Here is a 23,243-nt window from a genome sequence, read left to right on the forward strand (position 1 = left end):
TTGGAGTACATTCATATACTGAGTAATCGTCTCCCCCTCTGCCTGCATCCGGCTAAACAGTCGGGTCCTTAACTCTCCCACATTAGTGGGATCCCCGTGGGTCTGTTCCACTATCTGCAACACCTTTTCAAAAGTGTTGCGGTGCCCCGGAGGTTTCAACATCACTGACCTCCGCACCTCCCCGTCTAGGGCCATGAGTGCCACTTCAGCTTCCAGGTCAGGGGTCATTGGGTGCATCCGAAAAAGCCCCCTCATCCGCTCTGTCCAGCTCCATAGCATAGTATTTGAGCCAGAGAATCTAGGCAGGTTGTTCAACATGGCCCCCAATGAAATGCTGGTACGGGGACCCTCATTATTTACAGAGCTTACAGTTCCCCCATGTTCGGGGCCACCACTGTCCACGCTCGGAGACTGCATCCTGCCAACTACGCCAAGTGTAGGGTTCGAGCAGGCTCACAGGATGCAGTGACGAGACACGAGACTGAATGTGGGGTGAAATAAACTTTTATAAGTTTTAAAGCCGCAAGGGCTAAACTGCTTCAATCAGACAAAGGGGAAACACCTATTTGTCCTCGCAGGGACTCGTAAAACAACATTAAAAACAAAAAGGGTCCTTATTTTTTCTATAATACACTTAGCCTTCCGGGCGTCGCTCGAGTTCACGACCACTCAGGGGTTGCAGATGTGGCTGCCTTGTAATCCACGACTTCCCGGAAGGACTTGTGCTTGTCCAGCCCCGAAGAGACCAGGACGATGGGGCGCAGCAGGCCCTGAAGAAACTGGACGGTGGGGCGCAACGGGCCCTGTAGAAACCGGAACGATGGGGCACAACAGGCCCTGAAGAAACCGGAACGATGGGGCGCAACAGGCCCGGAAGAAACTGGACGGTGGGGCGCAACGGGGCCTGAAGAAATGGGGTCGGTGGGGCACAACGGGCCCTGAAGAAGCTGGCACGGTGGGGCACAACAGGCCCTGAAGAAATGGGAACAGTGGGGGCACAGCAGGCCCTGAAGAGACTGTTCGGGGGGTCAATCTCCCAGGCGTCCGTTTAGAGGCGCTCGTTCCCCAGCCAGGTCATGACGCAGTTTCAAAAACATAAACGTTAACAAATTCTGCTCAGTGTCCCCTCAGTAACCGGGACGGGGCTCTGCGGCCGCCTATAGCGAGGTGACGTCCCCTGAGGTCGGTGATGACGGGGCCGCAGCTGTGGGAGAAGACAGGGGGGCAGTGTCCTGGCCACTGTACCGGATTGCTGTGTCCTCGCAGCGGTCGCCTGAGATCCCGGTCCTGTCACACCACGGAGGGAATCAGCGGCCGTCACTTTATCTGAATGTTTGCGGGGGGAAACTCTCTTATGCGTCAACCTTCGGTCAGTCTCAAATTTTCCCTTTTCAGTCTCCTGCCTGTCTCTCTTTTCCACACCGTCAGTTGCCACAGTCCTCTCTCTGCCGCACGGCTCTCTCCTTCCTGTCAGGCTCTCCTTCAACTGCCACCTTAGCGCGCCCCCTGCTCCTTTTACCCTCGCCCCGCCCCCTGTTGCCCTGACAACTTCAATCACATGTCTCCCTTTGTAATTCCCCTGATGTGGTTTCTTCAATAACCCTGATGGCGGTCCCCCTGGTTCCGGCCCAATCACTATATAGGGGTCCTCCTCCCCACACCAGCACATCGCATATCAGGCGTTTAACCAGTAAGCAGAAAGACCTTGATAGCGATGCATGTCGATGACCTGCGGGGTGCGATCGGCGGAAGTGAGCACACAATTATCATGCTTTCTGCAGAAGTGCATCCAGGATAGTGGCAGATAAATTTCTGTACTGCCAGGTTAACGATTTGAGCCATGCAATGCACATGTGTGAGGTTGCCCAGGCATAGGACTGCCTCCAGGTTTTCACCGTTATAGCATATATATTCCCTGGCTCCAAGTTTAGTGGAAACAGCCATTGCTCAAATTCTGCTTGGATAGCTATCCACACCTCTTGAGCAGTGTGACTGCAATCTCCAAGGCATATTAATTTAAACACTGTCTGATTGCGGTGAGCCCTGGCTGCTCAGTACAGAGGTGGGGGGATTCTCTCTCCACTGTTGAAAAACATGTCTGATTACAGGAGAGCTTTAGGGAGCAGGTGGAGGTCCTACAGGAGGTGGATGAAGTATTGGGTACAGAGATTTGACCCGCATGCCTTGGAGATTCCAAGACTTGTGAAGTAGCCCCTTGACCCCCTTCTCCCACAGACACTAGAGTCACCCAGTGCCTATTTAGCGATATGTAACAACCCTGGCCATGTTTGCTCTTCCAGGAGTCAGTGGTGAAATGCACCCAGGCATACATAGATTTTTTTCAAGGAATGGGTGACATGCTGTGTAGCGCAGGCACAGTATTTTTTAAGAAGTAATGGCAACTGAGTAACTGGTACTAGGGGACTGCAAAAGCCTTCAACTTTTGGAAACCGTCTGTATCCACCAGGAGGAAAGGCAGCATTTCTGTGGCCAACAGATTTGAGATAAAGGAGTTTAAGCTCTTCACTTTGGCATAAGTAGAAAGAAACATTGTTTTACATGATGACAAATGTGGGACCGAGTGCTAGCTGCAGTGCTGAGCAGAGTGAACATGACAGACTGCTAGACTGTGAGTGCGGTGCAAGCGTGGATGTTTTGGTGGATTGAGGAAGATGTTGTGTGCTAGGTGAAACAAATACAGGCATCTCCACTTCTGTAACAGTTGATGGACTCTCACTCATCCCAACTGTAGAGGGTAAAAAAGTGGAGTTTCTGCGACCAGAGACCTGTGTTAAAACACTTCCCACAGTGATGGAGAAGGAAGAAGTAGCAGATGCGGTTGATGGTATGCCCAGTGGTTGGTGAGGCCCGCTAGTCTGCATTTTAGGCAGTGAGAGTCTCAGACTAACACATGTTCATCGCAGATGTGTTGGCTCATGCATGTAGTATTCAAATTATTGCATCTAGTAAGTTGTTTTTTGCAGAGTTGACAGATAACGTGAGTTGGATCAACCTTTGCGGTCTCAAAAAAGGCCCAGGCTAGGCAACCCTTGCTTCACCTGCAAACTGCACACTCGTGACCGGTGCTGGCCACAACCACAGTTGTGGCTGAGGATTCAGTGCTTGTGGTGGTTTCATCATTCTGTGTCTATGCAGCAAGCCACAATGTAACATCCTCATCTTCCTCCTTCTCCAACTCCCCTGCTGAGCTACTCATCTGCGTGCCTCTGGGATCTACAAGCTCATTGTCATCCTCTCTGTTCTTCCATTCCTCGCCCTTAGAGCCACCACCATGTTTCCTTGTGGGCATAGTGTTCTTTGGGTGATAAGCTGTGTTGGTTTGGTGCCAGACATATCGTTTACCTTTGTGGCTGAAAATTGCAATGTTAGTCTCATCCGACCACAGTACCTTCCTCCATAAATTTGGGGAGTTTCCCACATGTCTTCTGGCAAACTCAAAACAAGCTTTACAATTTTTTTGTGCAAGTAAAGTCTTTTTTCTGAACACTCTTCCATAAAGGTCACCTCTATGGGGTCTACGGCTTATTGTGGTTTTATGGACAGATACTCCAGTCTGTGCTTGGGAACTCTGCAGCTCCTTCAGGGTTACCTTTGGTCTCTGTACTATTTCTCTGATGCCCTCCTTGTCAGGTGTGACAGGGTCACTGGCACAGGGTACGAGGTGAGATATGTGTCACTGCGCATGTTGGCGTCAGTGGTATGAAACCAGGATATTTTTCCTCCAGCACACTAAGCGTTGGGAGTGTTAACGTAAGACTGCATGCATGGGCTGATTTTACGTGAGCACTCATAGAGTTGGAGGGAGAATGCTCACCATATGTCTTCCTGCAGTCGACACTGGCAGGTGTACTAGCAGGACTTGCAGTGATGTCACAATCATGTGATCATCACATAGTCCTGGTTAAATACCTGGGCATGTGAGACAGTCTGGGTGGTGTCTTAGGAGAGGAAGTACTCCCATGTACTGTAGCTCCAAGGAGGAGCGGAGAAAATTGTCAGGTGCCTGCATGTTGAGACCTGCAGAGAAAAGGACTCTTTTACACTTTATTTGATTTGTTTTCCTATTAAGCAGGAAAGGCACTGTTTTTGTTTTTGTTTTGTGAACCCTGCCTTGGTGTATGCTGACTTCAATAAACCAATAGGTGCTTCATCACCAAAGTGTTCCTGTGTCTACCTGAGGAAGCAGCTAAGCATGTCAATTCCTCACACGTGGTGTTTTGAGTGCGGGCAGCATTCCAAGAACAAGCATGGAGGAGCTTTAGAAGCATCTCGTCCAAGTACAGCAGCAGCATCAGCTCACCAGTAAGCAGCATCAAGCGGTGCAGCAAAAAGCGAATAAGCTGTTAGCACAGCAGCTTCAACACCAAATGCGTCAGCAGCGACAGCAGCAGGAGGCGTTAACACGGCAAATGGAGCACCTTAGAGACGCAGTTTTTTTAAAGCCAGTGGTCTCCTCTCCGTCTTCAGGAGATAACGCGCACGTCTGGAAAATGGTTAGACGAGTGGGTCGCCCTCCCAGGGCTGTGGGGTACTCGGTACCGGGCCGGTGTCAGTGGGATGTGTCACAGCAGCGGTGACCCGGACCGTGGCCCTGGGCGCCCAAGTAATGGGGGAATGTAGTTAATGGAATGGAATAGTTCGTGATGCCACCTGTAGTGTTCGGCAAGTGAGATGTTAAGCCGACGCTGCATGCAGATTCACTGGGAATGAGGGTAGGGTGCAGCAAAGGTGTAAAAGCTCCCCACAGGTGAAGCTGTAGTCCCAGGGCAGTGTAGAAGTGGTTGGCACGGGGATGCAGTAGTGCCGTAAGGGTAGGAAGCAGACAAAACACAGCGGGGTGCAATTTCTGTACCTTTACTTGATAACTGCAGTCCAGGGTCCTGATTACAGATGGTAACGGAGCAGGCTAGCCTGGAAGCAATTCAGGGATTCTCTCTCAGCAGATGGGCTGTGCAGTCTCCTTCCTAGCGCTTGTTTGAATGAAGTACTCCAAGTACTGAGTTACACTGAAGTTCCTCCTGTCAGATGTTCCCAAGAACCTTACTTGCACGGCAGACAGCTGTAGCCTTTCTCGGGGACTCCTTTCTCTTGAGTCCTGGCTCACTATCCAAGCTGCTGTTGTGCCCTCAAGTCTTAGATGGGAGTAGGGCATTTACAGCCTCCTACTCCTCTGGTGTCTGTTGCAGGACCGTTAGTATCCGTGCAACCGTGGAGACCAGGCTCCAGTTCATGCGCTCTCACTGCAAGGGAGCTCTACTTTCCTAGCTCAACCTCCAGCTTCTCTCTACACATCTGCACACTTCACCCTCCGCAGACTAACTGACCACTCCTTCCTCTTGGCCCTCAGGGAGCACTCCTCCCCTTAATTCCGGTTCAGAGCTCCCCCTGCTGGCCTGGAGTGGAACTGTGTTACATGTATGGATTGACTACGAGAGAGACCCATCATTGCCTCCAAGCCTGGCATTACCCTCCCCTGGAGGAAGGCAAAGCCACTGTGGCGACCATACCACTGGGGGCGCCACACAAGCCTTACAGAAAATTACCCCGGGGATGATGTCGAAGCCTTTTTGACTGTGTTCGAGCAGGCAGTGGGAGTGTGAGAGGCTACCATAAGAACAGTGGGCAGAGATGCTGGTTCCCTATTTGACTGGTGAACCCAAATGGTGTATTACGACTTAGGCTAGTTTCACACAAGTGTTTTGAGGCACAGCGCAAGCGTGCTGTGAAGCTCCGCCCCCTGCCGCGCCTCCTCCAGTCAGCTCTGCCTATGGGCGCATGACGCTGCATGCGACCTGCATACCCTATCTTTAGCATTGGGTATGCAGGCCATGGGCAGGTATGCTTTTGCCGGCTCATGCGTCCTTTTGACGGTGCGCCGACCTGCGCCAAACACATCGTGTTGCATTTTGGTGCTGGCTACAAACCCCCACACTCCCAGATGTTTGATCTGTTACACCTGGTTCAAAAGTGGCTGCAGCCAGGGACTTCCACTCCAGCCCAAATGGTTGAGCATGTGGTCATGGACAGGTTCATCCACTCTCTATCCAGGCCAATACAGACCTGGGTTGACCAGGGCGACCCACGGAATGCAGACAACTTGGTTGGCCTGGCTGAGAGATACCAGGTTGTGGAGAAGTCCCTCGGGAAACCAGACCTTGCTACTTCCCCATACTGGGATACCCAGAAGGGGACGGGCTCACCACGGAGGGTGTCTAGACCCACAACTTGGGGGCATCTGAACCTTGCTGAGGGGTCACCTAAGCCTGCTATGAAGGATGTGGTCTATTGGCAGTGTCACAATCCTGGACACGTCACCGCTTGGTGTCATATGCCCCCTTAGAATATGGACTGTAATTTAGGCCGGTGCTGCTCCTACTATGCCTATCCAGCCTGCAGTGTGGACTGTCAACACGGCGAGGGGCCCAATTGTGTGCCATATCTGTCAATTTAGTAATGTTTCTGGGACTGTTGGACTCTGGAAGTTTGGTGACCCTGATCAGCGCTGCACTACCTCACCACTTAATCCCTATTACGTTTGTGGGTGTCTGCTGCATACACGGAGACGCCAAGGACTACCCTGTAGCCAGAGAGAACATGGGAACAGACTGTGGTAACAAGTCACATGAGGTTGGGGTAGTAAAAGACTTAATTCATCTGGCCATACTGGGTCGGGATTTTTCTCCATTTTGGAACTCATGGGAAAAGGGGGCAGCACAGAGGGTCCCGGTCAAAAGCCCGGCCCCTCTGGAGGAGGCTCTGGCAAAATTAAAGATGGGGGAGTTTGCCTTATGTGTCCTTGCAGGAGAGGAGGATGAGACAATGACAGAGGACCCCAGCTTTCCTGACTTAGAGGTGCACAAAGAGAATTTTGGGACTGCTCAACTTTGAGATTGTACATTAAAAGGAGCTTTTGATAATGTCACTGTATGTAATGGGATTGCTTAAAAGCCAGGGGGCTGACACCAGGACCCATCATTTTGTGGTGAATGGCGAGTTGTTGTATCGGGTGACCAAATTGAGGGTCGAGAGATACTAGGACCCTATCGGCAGAGTGTGTTAGGCATGGCCCATTCACATGTTTTGGGGGGACATCTAGGGGTAGAGAAAACTCAGGAAAGAGTGTTACAGAGGTTCTATTGGCCAGGGTGTTACCGAGAGATCCTAAATTATTGTAGATCCTGCCCAACTGTCAGATATCTGCTCCTGATTTTCACTTCTGAAGCCCCTTAATCCACTTGCCTGTAATAGAAATCCCTTTTGAGAAGATTGCCATGGACCTGGTAGGTCCCTTAGTTAAATCTCCATGCAGCCATCAATATATCCCAGTGATCATGGACTACGTGACTCGCTACCCAGAAGCGGTGCCATTGAGGAACTCTTTGGCTAAGAGCATCACCCGGGAGCTGGTCCATATCTTTGCCAGGACGGTTTACCTGAGGAGATTTTGATGGACCAAGGTACCCATTTCATGAGCAAAGTGATGCGGGAGCTGTGTCAGGTTCTTTAGATTGCCCAGTTGCGGACCTCAGTCTACCATCCGCAGACCGATGGCCTGGTGGAGCGCTTCAATAAGACCTTGAAGGCCATGCTCAAGAGGGTCTTTGAAAAGAACTGCTGAGACTGGGACTATCTGCTCCCGTTCCAGCTCTTTTCATTCAGAGAAGTCCCTCAAGCCTCTACTGGTTTCTCACCATTCGAGCTCCAGTATGGCCGACATCCACAAGGGCTCCTGGAGATCGCCAAAGAAACCTGGGAGGCAGAGGTCACACTGCATCGGAGTGTCATTGAGCATGTCACCCAGCTCCAGGAGAGGATGGCTCACATAATGCCCATCGTAAAGGAACATCTTCTCCAGGCCCAAGCAAGGGTATACAACCGATCAGCAAGGATAAGGCAATTCCAGCCTGATGACCGCGCTAGTACTTATCCCCAGAGTGGAGAGCAAGTTCCTGGACAAGTGGAAAAGCCGGTATGAGGTGGTGGAAAATCTCGGACACATAAATTACAAGGTACAACAGCCCAGTCGCAGAAAGCTGCACAAGGTATACCATGTTGTATACCATGTTGTTTAAACCATGGCGGGACCAAGAGCCACTGTAAACTCCTTGCCTGTGGGCCCGTCCTGAAGCCAAGGTGGTTATGTCATGATTGCTGGGACGCTAACGGCTGGCAAGAGGCAACAATGTCTGGAACTGCTGCAGCAGAACCGGGACCTATTCTCAGAGTTGCCAGGGCGCACACAGCTTGTGGACTACGACATCCTAATAGAGCCGCATGTAAGGGTAAACCTCAAACCCTACAGAATCCCCGAAGCACGCCAAGAGATTATCTCTAAGGAGGTGAAGAGAATGCTGGACCTCGGGGTGATAGAGGCGTCAAGAAGTGGCTGGTCAAGTCCCATCATCCTTCTACCGAAGCCCAATGGTGAGTGGCTGTTTTGTAATGATTATCACCAGCTCAATGAGGTGTTCAGCTTCGATGCATACCTGTTGCCCCGTGTGGATGATCTCATTGAGTGACTGGGGCCCGCAAGGTACATCACAACCCTCGACCTGACGAAGGGGTACTGGCAGACCCCCATGTCCCAGAGTGCCAAGGAGAAGACGGCCTTCTTGATGCCTGATGTGTGTTTTCAGTACACCAGAATGCCCTTCGGACTGCAGGGAGCCCCAGCTACCTTCCAGAGGGCTATGGATCGAATTCTGGCTCCACACATGAAATATGCCGCAGCCTACTTGGATAATAATTTTTGTTTATCTTTTTCTTCACTTTTGTCATTTTGATTGTGTTTTTTTTCACTTTTTGTTCGGCAGTATGATGAAAAAGCAAGGTTTTTTTACCATGTCTATTATTTATTTTTTTTACAGTGTTCACTGAAAAGGTTAACTTGTGTGACAGTTTTATAGATCAGGTCATTCTGGACGTGGTGATATCATATATGTGTACACTTTTTGTTATTTTGAATAAATATGCATATTTATTGGTTAAATGTTTTATTTTTTTTAGTTGTTTTGTGATTTGTTAAATAGTTTTTTTTTTTTTTACTTAGTCTCTGTATGGTACTTCAGCTTTATTTCTCTAATTGATGTTTTCATATGTATTGCCATGCACGAGAGCTCTCAGTTTTACACTTTTAGAACACCTTATCACAGGCCTAACCTTATTGGGACCTGAGCCAATCAGGTCCAGATGTTGTCGCAGCTCTGAGCTAATCAGGTCCCGATGTTGTCTCAGCTCATAGCTATCGCTCTGCACCAGACTTTGCAGGACTCTGGGGATCCTGAGCATTGCAAGACCATCAATCATATGGAAATGTTGGTGCAGCGCAAAGCCCAGCAAGAGACGTTTTTTTTTGGTCCGGGACCATGAAGAGGTTAAAAGATGCTTAAAAGCCTAAACACATACTGTAAACAGCAAATCGATTTTCAATACAAATAAATAGAATGAGCCTTTCAAGCGCTTTGTGAGCTTTTTTCATAATTTTTAGGAGCAAAGTCACTCAAAAAAGAAAAAGACAGTGTGAACATTTCCTTATCTATTTTTTTATCTTTCAAAATAACTGATCACTTGTTGACTGGTAAATCCCACCCTTAACAGATGCCATTGTAACCAAATAATCTGTTTTTAACATCACCGGAGATTTTAATTGTTTATTTTTTCACAAATTTACAACTCTTATCACACAGTTAAATGACTGAATGTCACCTCATGTACAGCTTTGATTTCGGTCAGATACAGTAAACATATGCTTGAAGAAGGGGAATGTGAATAAAACCCCCGTCACACACAGCGATCTCGCTAGTGAGATCGCTGCTGATTCACAAGTTTTGTGATGCAACATCAATCTCACCAGCGAGATCACTGTGTGTGACACTTAGCGACCGTCCCCTCTGCCGTTATCGCTGATCATTGTTGGACAGCCCTGGACATTTTTTTGATCGCTGGTCTCCCACTAGTCAGCACGCATCGCTGCCTGTGATAGGCAGGAGACCAGCGATCAGGGAGATGGAGCTGGTAACCAAGGTAAACATCAGGTTTCTAAGCACCACACGGCGCTTAGAAACCCTATGTGTGCCTTGGTTACCAGTTCCCTGCACCAGCGCGCTGGTTTCTAACATACATAGAATCATAGAATTGTAGAGTAGGAAGGGACCTCCTGGGCCATCTAGTCCAACCCCCTGCTCAAAGCAGGATTTGCTAAATCATCCCAGACAGTCAGTCCAGCCTCTGTTTGAAGACTTCTATTGAAGGAGAACTCACCACTTCTCGTGGCAGCCTGTTCCACTCATTGATCACTCTAACCGTCAAAAAGTTTTTTCTAATATCTAATCTGTGTCTCCTCCCATTCAGTTTCATCCCATTGCTTCTAGTCTTTCCTTGTGCAAATGAGACGTGCATCGCTTGTTACCCACGTGTCGCTGGTGCTGATCGCTGGTGAAGTTGCCTGTTTGGCAGCTCACCAGCGATCATGTAGCGACACACCAGTGATCCTGACAAGGTCATATCGTTGTCGGGATCGCTGGTGCGTCGCTGTGTGTGACGGGGTCCTAAGACTTTCAGATATGATTGGACTGATGTTTACTCGTTGCCTTGATAAAATAAAAGTGGACTTTTCTATTTTATATTGATGCATTTGAGCCATTTTTTCATATGAGCATTATTAGTTTTCCATCCTCAGCACAGCAAATTTAAGAAATAACAAAGTTACATTGCGCATAAATTTCCCTCAGGAATGAGTGTTGTTTTGTTTTTGTTTTTTTAGTTGAGAAACAGAATTGCAAATTTACATCTGCTATGTATTTTCCACTCATTTGTGAGTAATTTGATTCATTCTGTTTACTGATCCTTCAATTGAGAACAGCTAAAACCAACTGATCTGTGGCAATTTATTTGCCAGAGGCCTTAGTGAATTGAATGTCTGCATTTATTAATGGTTTGCTGCAATTAAATACCACGTTATTCTTAACAGTTTCCATTTCTTACTCAAAGCAACAGTAAGGTTAGATGTGCACTTATTTAAAAAGAAAAATTGCAATGGTTCTATCTGTGACGTCCATGGAATGTTACAGTTTTCACTAGTGTTCTATTTTTCCTTATGATGGAACTATGCTGATTATATTAAAACTATGGGCATTTGAGTTGCAATGGCTACATATTTTTAAGGGATTTTTTTATTTTTTGTTTAGGAATATCTATGGGAAAACACATGAACAATGCCATAATGTTGATTTTTTAAAAAAGTGCTTAGGATCCATAAAAACACACTAAGGGTACGTGCACAAGCTGCGGAATGCTCTGTGGATTTTTCCGGGCAGATTTAGTAAAATCTGCAGGTAAATCAGCAGGTCACAAGACCAGCGGTTTATCTGCGGATTAGGCTGGAGTCACACACAAGGTAGAAAAATACGGACCGTATTTAACGTCCATAATACGCATAAATGGTCCCTAAATAGTGCTCTATATGTCATCCATTGTCAGGGTGTGGCCGCGTATTTTTCTCATGTAAGCATCCGTATGTAATCCATATGGCATCCGTATACCGTTTTTTTCTCGCAGGCTTGCAAAACGGACATATAATGGAGCCCAATGACAGGTTTTCAAATCCAAACGAAAGAATAGATATATACACATAGAATACATATATATATATATATATATATATATATATACCCTCACTGGCCACTTTATTAGGTACACCTGTCCAACTGTGTGTTAAGACTTAATTTCTAATCAGCCAATCACATGGCGGCAACTCAGTGCATTTAGGCATGTAGACATGGTCAAGACAATCTCCTGCAGTTCAAACCGAGCATCAGTATGGGGAAGAAAGGTGATTTGAGTGCCTTTGAACGTGGCATGATTGTTGGTGCCAGAAGGGCTGGTCTGAGTATTTCAGAAACTGCTGATCTACTGGGATTTTCACGCACAACCATCTCTAGGGTTTACAGAGAATGGTCCGAAAAAGAAAAAAAATCCAGTGAGCGGCAGTTCTGTGGCCGGAAATGCCTTGTTGATGCCAGAGGTCAGAGGAGAATGGGCATACTGGTTCGAGCTCATAGAAAGGCAACAGTGACTCAAATTGCCACCCGTTACAACCAAGGTAGGCAGAAGAGCATCTCTGAACGCACAGTGCGTCGAACTTTGAGGCAGATGGGCTACAGCAGCAGAAGACCACACTGGGTACCACTCCTCTCAGCTAAGAACAGGAAACTGAGGCTACAATTTGCACAAGCTTATCGAAATTGGACAGTAGAAGATTGGAAAAACGTTGCCTGGTCTGATGAGTCTCGATTTCTGCTGCGACATTCGGATGGTAGGGTCAGAATTTGGCGTAAACAACATGAAAGCATGGATCCATCCAGCCTTGTATCAACGGTTCAGGCTGGTGGTGGTGGTGTCATGGTGTGGGGAATTTTTTCTTGGCACTCTTTGGGCCCCTTGGTACCAATTGAGCATCGTTGCAACGCCACAGCCTACCTGAGTATTGTTGCTGACCATGTCCATCCCTTTATGACCACAATGTACCCAACATCTGATGGCTACTTTCAGCAGGATAATGCGCCATGTCATAAAGCTCGAATCATCTCAGATTGGTTTCTTGAACATGACAATGAGTTCACTGTACTCAAATGGCCTCCTCAGTCACCAGATCTCAATCCAATAGAGCATCTTTGGGATGTGGTGGAATGGGAGATTCGCATCAGGGATGTGCAGCCGACAAATCTGCACCAACTGTGTGATGCCATCATGTCAATATGGTCCAAAATCTCTGAGGAATGCTTCCAGCACCTTGTTGAATCTCTGCCACGAAGAATTGAGGCAGTTCTGAAGGCAAAAGGGGGTCCAACCCGTTACTAGCATGGTGTACCTAATAAAGTGGCCAGTGAGTGTATATACATGTCATTGAGACACATATATATATATATTTATATTTCACAGAGTTCTTCATAGCAGAATAGCTGCTAATTAAATTGCCGGCTTCCGTCAGATCATTCCCCAACGCGACATGAAATGACACATGGTTTACATACAGTAAATCATTTAATTTCATGTTCTTTTTATATGTCCCTGACTAATAATTAGATGAGGGTTTGTGTGCAAAATTTGGGAGGTGTAGGTGTTAATCTAAGGGGTTAATTCGTTGTATAAAAATGTGTTGGCTCCCACTGTAATTTGTCAACCAGAGAGGTAAAGCAGGTGAGTGAGGGCAGATTTTAAAAGCCTTGAGAGGGACCATTGTTTTTGGCCCCCCCAGCTACAAAAATCTGCCCCCAGACACCCCAGCGCATCTATAAAATGTGCCAATTCTGGCACTTATCCTCTCTATTCTCATTGCCCTGTAGTGGTGGCGAATGGGTTAATATAACAAAGGGTTAATGTCACCATTCGATTGTAAGGTGACATTAAGCTGATTAATAATGGAGAGGTGTCAATAAGACACCTATCCATTTTTAACCCTATACTAAGAAAGGGTTAAAAACCACACACAGACATTAATTGAAAAGTCTTTTAATGAAATAAATACACCAAGTTTTTGACAAATTTTTATTAGTCTGGTAATCCAAAATAAAACCATGACCTGCAACAAAACTAACATAAAAATCACCAATATCTTTACCTCTCCGCTGTTCAGTCATGTCCCATCAGAAGGGGTTAAATAGTTTACAATGAGGACCGCTGCTAATGCAACCAGCCTCACTGTAATCTACTACAAAATGAATTGATTCAGCTCTGCGCAACCTCAATGGCTGCCTGTAGATGATCTAATTACCGTGGGAAAGTTTCTGACTTTTTTCCCACGGTCATTAGTTCATTCACAGATCAGCCGGGGACTCCTGCTGACGTCACTGAGGCTGATCTGTGACATTAAGTGAGACATTAAGTGATGACATTTCTATTTGTAAATACTCCATGTTTAGTAAGAGTATGTCCATGGCATATTTGTTAGAAAGAGAAAAAAAATTTTCACAAAAAGACTCATTACCAGAAAAAAAGTTTGGACGAATGCTGGAGTGTAGGCCCCTAGGTATTCTTTTGTGCTTATAGTATTCCTTTAACCCCTTCACCCCCAAGGGTGGTTTGCACGTTCATGACCGGGCCAATTTTTACAATTCTGACCACTGTACCTTTATGAGGTCATAACTCTGGAACGCTTCTATGGATTCCGGTGATTCTGACATTGTTTTCTCGTGACATATTGTACTTCATGTTAGTGGTAAAATTTCATTCAAATAACTTGCGTTTATTTGTGAGAAAAACAGAAATTTGGCAAAAATTTTGAAAATTTCGCAATTTTCCAACTTTGAATTTTTATGCCCTTAAATCACAGAGATACGGCACACAAAAAACTTGATAACTAACATTTCCCACATGTTTACTTTATATCAGCACAATTTTGGAACCAAAATTTTTTTTTGTTAGGAAGTTATAAGGGTTAAAAGTTGACCAGCGATTTCTCATTTTTACAACACCATTTTATTTTTAGGACCACATCACATTTGAAGCCACTTTGAGGGGTCTATATGATAGAAAATACCCAAAAGTGACACCATTCTAAAAACTGCACCCCTTAAGGTGCTCAAAACCACATTCAAGAAGTTTATTAACCCTTTAGGTGCGTCACAGGAATTTTTTTGAATATTTAAAAAAAAATGAACATCTAACTTTTTTTCACAAAAAAAATACTTCAGGTTCAATTTTTTTTATTTTACCAAGGGTAACAGGAGAAATTGGACTGCAAAAGTTATTGTGCAATTTGTCCTGAGTACGCTGATACCTGATTTGTGGGGGGGAACGACTGTTTCGGCGCATGGCAGAGCTCAGAATGGAAGGAGCGCCGTTTGACTTTTTCAATGCAAAATTGGCTGGAATTCAGATCGGACGCCATGTCACGTTTGGAGAGTCCCTGATGTACCTAAACAGTGGAAACCCCCTACAAGTGACCCCATTTTGGAAACTAGACCCCCCAAGGAACTTATCTAGATATGTGGTGAGAACTTTGAACCCACAAGGGCTTTACAGAAGTTTATAACGTACAGCAGTACAATTAAAAAATCATATTTTTTCCACAAAAATGATCTTTTCACCCCAATTTTTATTTTCCCAAAGGTAACAGCACCCTAAAAGTTATTGTGCAATTTGTCCTGAGTACGCTGATACCCCACATGTGGGGGTAAACCACTATTTGGGCGCATGGCAGAGCTCGGAAGGGAAGCAACGCCATTTGACGTTTTTGGCTGGAATTGAGATCGGACACCATGTCGCGATTGGAAAACCCCTGATGTACCTAAACAGTGGAAACCCCCCACAAATGACACCATTTTGGAAACTAGACCCCCTAAGGAACTTATCTAGATGTGTGGTGAGAACTTTGAACCCCCAAGGGCTTCACAGAAGTTTATAACATAAAGCCGTACAATTAAAAAATCATATTTTTTCCACAAAAATGTTCTTTTCACCCTCAATTCTTATTTTTCCAAGGGTAACAGCACCCTAAAAGTTATTGTGCAATTTGTCCTGAGTACGCTGATACCCCACATGTGGGGGTAAACCACTATTTGGGCGCATGGCAGAGCTCGGAAGGGAAGCAGCGCTATTTGACGTTTTTGGCTGGAATTGAGATCGGACACCATGTCGCGATTGGAAAACCCCTGATGTACCTAAACAGTGGAAACCCCCCACAAATGACACCATTTTGGAAACTAGACCCCCCAAGGAACTTATCTAGATGTGTGGTGAGCACTTTGAACCCCCCAGTGCTTCACAGAAGTTTATAACGCCCGGGCGTGAAAATAAAAAATTCGAATTTTTTCCACAAACATGATCTTTTAGTCACCATTTTTTTTATTTTCCCAAGGGTAATAGGAGAAATTGGACCCCAAAAGTTGTTGTCCAATTTGTCCTGAGTATGCTGATACCCCATATGTGGGAGAAAACTACTGTATGGGAACACGTCGGGGATCGGAAGGGAAGCAGTGACGTTTTGGAATGCAGACATTGATGGAATGGTCTGCGGGTGTCATGTTGACTTTGGAGAGCCCCTAATGTGCCTAAACAGTGGAAACTCCCCACAAATGACCCCATTTTGAAAACTAGACCCCCTAAGGAACTTATCTAGATGTGAGGTGAGCACTTTGAACCCCCAAGGGCTTCACAGAAGTTTATAATGCCAGGGCATGAAAATAAAAAAATTGTATTTTTTCCACAAACATGATCAATTATTCCCCAATTTTTTTATTTTCCCAAGGGTAACAGGAGAAATTGAACCCCAAAAGTTGTTGCCCAATTTGTCCTGAGTAAGCTGACACCCCATATGTGGGAGAAAACTACTGTATGGACACACGTCAGGGCTCGGAAGGGAAGTAGTGACGTTTTGGAATGCAGACATTGATGGAATGGTCTGCTGGTGTCATGTTGCCTTTGGATAGCCCCTAATGTACCTAAACAGTGGAAACCCCCCACAAATGACCCCATTTTGAAAACTAGACCCCCTAAGGAACTTATCTAGATGTGAGGTGAGCACTTTGAACCCCCAAGGGCTTCACAGAAGTTTATAATGCCAGGGCATGAAAATAAAAAAATCGTATTTTTTCCACAAACATGATCAATTAGTCCCCAATTTTTTTATTTTCCCAAGGGTAACAGGAGAAATTGAACCCCAAAAGTTGTTGTCCAATTTGTCCTGAGTACGCTGACACCCCATATGTGGGAGAAAACTACTGTATGGACACACGTCAGGGCTCGGAAGGGAAGTAGTGATGTTTTGGAATGCAGACTTTGATGGAATGGTCTGCGGGTGTCATGTTGCCTTTGGAGAGCCCCTAATGTACCTAAACAGTGGAAACACCCACAAATGACCCCATTTTGGAAACGAGAACCCCTAAGGAACTTATCTAGATGTGTGGTGAGCACTTTGAACCCCCAAGGGCTTCACAGAAGTTTATAATGCCCGGGCATGAAAATAAAAAAATCGTATTTTTTCCACAAACATGATCAATTAGTCCCCAATTTTTTCATTTTCCCAAGGGTAACAGGAGAAATTGGACCGCAAAAGTTGTTGTCCAATTTGTCCTGAGTATGCTGACACCCCATATATGGGAGAAAACTACTGTATGGACACACGTCGGGGCTCGGAAGGGAAGCAGTGCCATTTTGGAATGCAGACTTTGATGGAATGGTCTGCGGGTGTCATGTGCGTTTGAAGAGCCCCTGATGTACCTAAACTATTGAAACTCCCAACAAGTGACCCCATTTTGGACACTAGACCCCCCCACGGAACTTATCTAGATGTGTGGTGAGCACTTTGAACCCCCAAGTGCTTCACAGAAGTTTATAACGCTCGGACGTGAAAATAAAAAAATCATTTTTTTCCACAAAAATGATATTTTTGTCCCCAATTTTTTATTTTCCTAAGGGTAACAGGAGAAATTGGACCCCAAAAATTGTTTTGCAATTTGTCCTGAGTAGGCTGATACCCTACATGTGGGGGTAAAACACTGTTTGGGCGCATGGCAGAGCTTGGAAGGGAAGGAGCACCATATGACTTTTTCAACTCAGAATTGGCTGGAATTGAGATCAGACGCAATGTTGCATTTGGAGAGCCCCTGATGTGCCCAAACAGTGGAAACCCCCAATTCTAACTCCAACCCGAACCCCAACACACCCCTAACCCTAATCTCAGCCCTAACCCAAGCCCTAACCCTAGCCCTAACCCTAGCCCTAACCCTAACCCTAACCCTAGCCCTAACCCTAGCCCTAACCCTAGCCCTAACCCTAACCCTAACCCTAGCCCTAACCCTAGCCCTAATGGAAAAATGGAAATAAATACATTTTTTTAATATTATTATTTTTCCCTAACTAAGGGGGTGATAACGGGGGGTTTGATTTACTATTTATGGCGGTTTTTATTTTTGGCAGCTGTCGCACGCTAAAAGATGCTTTTTATTGTAAAAATAGTTTTTGCATCACCACATATTGAGAGCTATAATTTTTCCGTATTTTGACCCACCGAGTCATGTGAGGACTTATTTTTTGCGGGACGAGTTGACGTTTTTATTGGTGCCATTTTCGGGCACGTGACATTTTTTGATTGCTTTTTATTCCGATTTTTGTGATGCAGAATGAACAAAAACCAGCGTTTCATGAATTTCTTTTGGGGGAGTGCGTTTACACCGTTCCGCGTGCGGTAAAATTGATAAAGCGGTTTTATTCTTCGGGTCAGTACGGTTACAGCGATACCTCATTTAGGTCTTTTTTTATGTTTTGTCGGTTTTATGCAATGAAAACTATTTTATATAAAAAATAATTATTTTTGAATCGCTTTATTCTGCGAGCTATAAATTTTTTATTTTTTCGCTGATTATGCTGTGTTGCAGCTCGTTTTTTGCGGGACAAGATGACGTTTTCAGCGGTACCATGGATATTTATATGCGTCTTTTTGATCGCGCGTTATTACACTTTTTGTTTGGCGGTATGATAATAAATCATTATTTTTTGCTTCGTTTTTTATTTTTATTTTTTAAGGGGTTCGCTAAAGGGGTTAACTAATGGGACAATTTTATAGGGCGGGTCGTTACGGACGTGGCGATACCTAATATGTGTACTTTTATTGTTTTGTTTTTTTTTTATTTTCAAAAAATGAATTTATTTGGCGATTTACTAATTTATTTGGCGATTTTTTAAAAATTATTTGTACACTTTTTTTTAATTTTTTTTTTACTTTATTACATAGTCCCAGGTGGGACATCACTGTCCTGTGACAGATCGCTGATCTGTCACATCACAGATCACTGTGACAGATCAGCAATCTGTCACAGGCAGTGCACAAGGCTTCCTCATGCCCGCGCTTTGCAGGCACTGAGGAAGCCAGCTTCCTCCAGGCCCCCGAAGGCCCCCGTCGCCATCTTGGATCCGGGGGCCTGGAGGAAAGGAGTCCCCCGCAGCATCGCTGCACATTGCGCTGCCGTGGGGGCTCAGGGAAGCACGGAGGGAGCCCCCTCCCTGCCGATGCTTCCCTTTAACTCCCGGTACACCGCGATCATGTTTGATCGCGGTGTGCAAGGGGCTAAACGTGTCGGGGGCGGTCCGTGACCGCCCCTGACACATAGTGCCGGGTGTCAGCTGTGATAATCAGCTGACACCCGGCCGCGATCAGCGGCGCTCACCACGTGGGCGCCGCTGATCTCGCTAGACGTACTATCCCGTCCATGGGCATAGGGGCCCGGGTCCCATGGACGGGATAGTACGTCTGATGTCAGGAAGGGGTTAAGGTTGTTAAATGCAATTGAAGTGTGACAATGCGTTTTTCTCATAATTATACTTGCATTTAAGTTCAACCACAGATGGAATATCCAAAAACGCTGCATCACCCTCTATTGCGCAAAGTGTTCTCTCTTCATCTTCCAGGGTATAAGAAAAAGTAGCGGGCAATACCATATCACCACTTGATGCGGCCATAGTAAAAAAGAAAAATACAGCAGAAAAAATGAAAGAATAAAAAACTGTGCACGCTAAATCTGGTAATGATACAATGGAAAAATGAAAAAGCAGCACAAATAAAATGAGAAAAAAGAGGGTGCACGCTCCCAGGCATGTACCAAACCTTTAAAGTATCCATCAAAAATGGAAAGCAGCACGCCTTGGAAAATTCAGTATAATGACAAAAAAGAAAAACGTTTGAAAGCACGAACCAACCCTCCGAGGCCTGCAGCCATCAAGAAAAAGGACTAGAATTAGTGGTAAATTTGTCTTCTAAAACATTATCGGATACTGAAATTCAAATTTTATCAAAGGGCCTATCATATAAGGGGGTTTCACACATAGCGAGATCGCTAGCGATATCGCTCGAGCGTCACCGATATTGTGATGCATCAGCGATATCGCTAGTGATCTCGCTAAGTGTGAAATGTAGCGGCGACCGGACCCCCCGCTGGCTATCGCTGATCGAGCTAGAATGAGCAGGTCCATTTTTCCATCGTTGGCGTCCCGCTGGCCAGCACTCATCGCTGTGTTTGAAGCTTAAAAACAACGAGCGACGTCGTCAGCGACGCAGAGCTCAGCGATACAGGTCTGAATCAGTTACAATTAAGTTGTGTGAAAGGTACTCAACGACCAACGAGATCATTATGCAGATCTTTGATCTGTCTTGCGTCGTTGATGAGCTTGGACTGTTTGAAAGCTATTTAGCGATCATGTAACGACGCACCAGCGATCTTTGCCAGGTCGGATCGTTATCGTTATCGCTGGTGCGTCGCTATGTGTGAAGGGGCCTATAGTCCGAGTAATCATGTTAATTGGTTCGAACTAGATAAGGATCTTTTTAGATTCTTCAGATCAATAAAACTAAAACAGTGGTTTACAGACCACACACAGGGAGCTGCTGATATAGCAATGTTTGATGATGGTATGTCAGTGGTTAAAAATGTGGATACAATTAATTTAAAAAGTTGTTCACTGCACAATAAAAGTGATTTTGTACCATTAGACAACATACCGGCGATTGAAGCCTTTATTGTAGCAGTGAATAAAGATGTGGAATTTCTTAAAGTAAATCAAAATATGGGGAGATTTAAATATCCGAATATGACTAGTGATGAATACAAGGCCTTGGTCGACTTGGCAATCGACGACAGCATCACCATAAAATCAGCCGATAAGGGTGGTGCTGTCGTCGTTATGGATACCAAGAATTATATAGCAGAAGTCAGGAGACAATTATCTGAAAATGATGCTTACAGAAAAATTGACAATGATCCGAAATTTAAGATCATGGATATAATAAAACATAATCTTGATAAAGCATTGTCCGTCAAATTGATTGATGATGATTTATATAAATTCTTGTTGATCACTAATCCTATTACGCCGGTAATGTATATATTGCCAAAGATACACAAATCTTTGGTGAATCCACCTGGTTGTCCAATTGTATCAGGTAGGGGCTCCATCTTTAATCACATTGGTATATTTTTGGACAAAATATTGAGTCGATTGAGTCGACAAACTAAGTCATTTATTCTAGACACGACTGATATTTTGTGTAAATTAAATAATGTACAATTGAAGGGAAGGTTGATACTTGCATCATTTGATGTAGTATCATTATACACATCTATTAGCCATAATTTGGGTCTTAAGTCTGTGGAAAGAGGTCTTTTAAAAACGGACTTTACATTGGAACAGAGGACTTTTTTGTTAGAATTATTGAAATTAATGCTATATAATAGTTATTTCCTTTTTTTTTCTATAACCACCCAATTTAGATTTCCCTCCTCTTTGAGTGTTCCAAGCGCACACTAATATTATTAGTTAATAGTTATTTCCTGTTTGGGGATGACTATTTTATGCAAATGAAGGGGACGGCCATGGGTGCCAATATGGCACCCGCTTACGCAAATTTGGTTATGGCGGCCTTGGAGGAGGATTTCGTCTATGCATCCCACCATTTTGGGCATGTACTGGGATGGTGGCGGTATATAGATGATGTCCTCCTCCTTTGGACTGGACTGGTACTCTGAATTGGAGGACTTTCATAAGTTTTTAAATTCTGTTAATGATGATATCAAGTTTACTTTGGTGCATTCGGAAATGGAGATTCAGTTTTTGGATGTCCTAACTAAGAGGAAAAATGATAGGCTGATAACTGAGTTGTTTGTGAAACCTACTGATAAAAATAATTTACTTCTATTTGATAGTCATCATCCGAGAAAAATGATTGAGTCTCTTCTTTTTAGTCAATTATTACATGTTAAGCGTATTGTAAGTGAACAGGAAACTATGAATGCATCATTGGATAAGATGATCACTAAATTTAGACAAAGGAATTATCCTGTTAAATTGTTGGATGGTTGTAAATCAAAGGTCTTGAGTATATCACATAGAGATCTTCTTCTCCAGAAAAAGCGTAGCAGGAATGTAGAACGAAGAATTCCATTTATAACTAGATTTTGTGAAGAGAGTGCTTCTATTGTCAGTATTATAAAGAAACATTGGCCGATGTTGGGTAAATGTCACCCAGAAACTGTAGAATTTAAGTCTCCTCCTCTAATTTTGTATAAATGTGCCAAAAATATTAAGGATATGATTGTTCACTCTGATACAGGTATGCAAAAAAAGGACTCACAGACTACGTTGACAGGAAAAACTAGAGTTGGTTCATTCCCTTGTTTAAATTGTATAAATTGTTCCAATATGGAGAAAGGGAATGTTTTTCAAGATCCACACAATATAGAAAAGTCGTATAAAATTAACTATTTTTTAACATGCTCTTCTGAATTTGTTATTTATCTTCTGAGCTGCCCTTGTAATTTATATTATGTAGGTGAAACAACATGTGAGATGAAAATTAGGCTAAATCAGCATAGATATACAATCAGAAAAAAGAGACAGGATTTGCCAGTATCTAAACATTTTTTAGATCTTAAACATACGGAAAAAGATCTGACATTTAGAATAATTGATCATATTCCTCCATTAAGGAGAGGAGGTAACAGAATTAAACTTCTCAAGATTAGAGAACTACAGTGGATAAAGAAGTTGAATACTTTAAAGCCTTTTGGTTCAAATGCTGACTATAAGTTACATATTACATTTTAATGCTATTGTTGTACACTTTGTATGTTGCTGCTATTGTTCTTTTTTATTTTCTAGGGTATTTAAAAAAAAATAAATTAAAAATCATTTGCTTTTTATGTTTTTCAGATTATCCGGCGGCAGCGTATCATGATAATATGACTCCCCCATGACATTCTATGTATTTTTTCATGATATATCTAACTAAAAATTATAAATAATTTTTGCAATAAATAATCTTAGATGCACAATGTTTGTTATATTTATTTTGTACATTCTACCTATTGTGGACCTCTAAAGTGAATGTGCCAGTTTTGGGACTTGAACTTATGGTATTGTGAGGGACTGTCCAGACTTAGGAGGGTTGAGTGTTGTGCCTTTACAAGGTTCACCACTCTCCTTACCAGTCAGTCATGGGTTACCAATCCCTACTAATGGGAGGTGTTTCTGTTTCCTAAGGACTTTTCTCTGTACCGATCTTGTTCCCGTGCTATAAGCAATTTGGATATGGCGTGTCATTCACCTTTCTTATGGGAATTCCATGTAAGGATTGAACGTTACTATATTATTTTATTTATTTTTTTATTTTATGAGGGCATATTTCTGCAAAAATATACATTGGGCAAAATTTTCCCCATCTTAAGATGGCGCCG

General features: G+C 44.3%; 1 long non-coding RNA gene across 1 annotated transcript in view; it reads left to right on the forward strand.

Annotated features, from left to right (window-relative positions):
• LOC141085920 (uncharacterized) overlaps positions 1-22,841 on the forward strand; it is a 148,213-nt gene extending 125,372 nt beyond the window's left edge. Inside the window, exon 2 of the long non-coding RNA XR_012231440.1 lies at positions 22,720-22,841. This is a non-coding gene — a long non-coding RNA (uncharacterized lncRNA). The remainder of the gene's footprint in view (positions 1-22,719) is intronic.
• The last annotated feature ends 402 nt before the right edge of the window (positions 22,842-23,243 follow it).

This window comes from Dendrobates tinctorius, unplaced genomic scaffold (assembly GCF_039654945.1).
Source record: "Dendrobates tinctorius isolate UK_male_01 unplaced genomic scaffold, ASM3965494v1 ptg000029l, whole genome shotgun sequence".
NCBI lineage: Eukaryota > Metazoa > Chordata > Amphibia > Anura > Dendrobatidae > Dendrobates > Dendrobates tinctorius.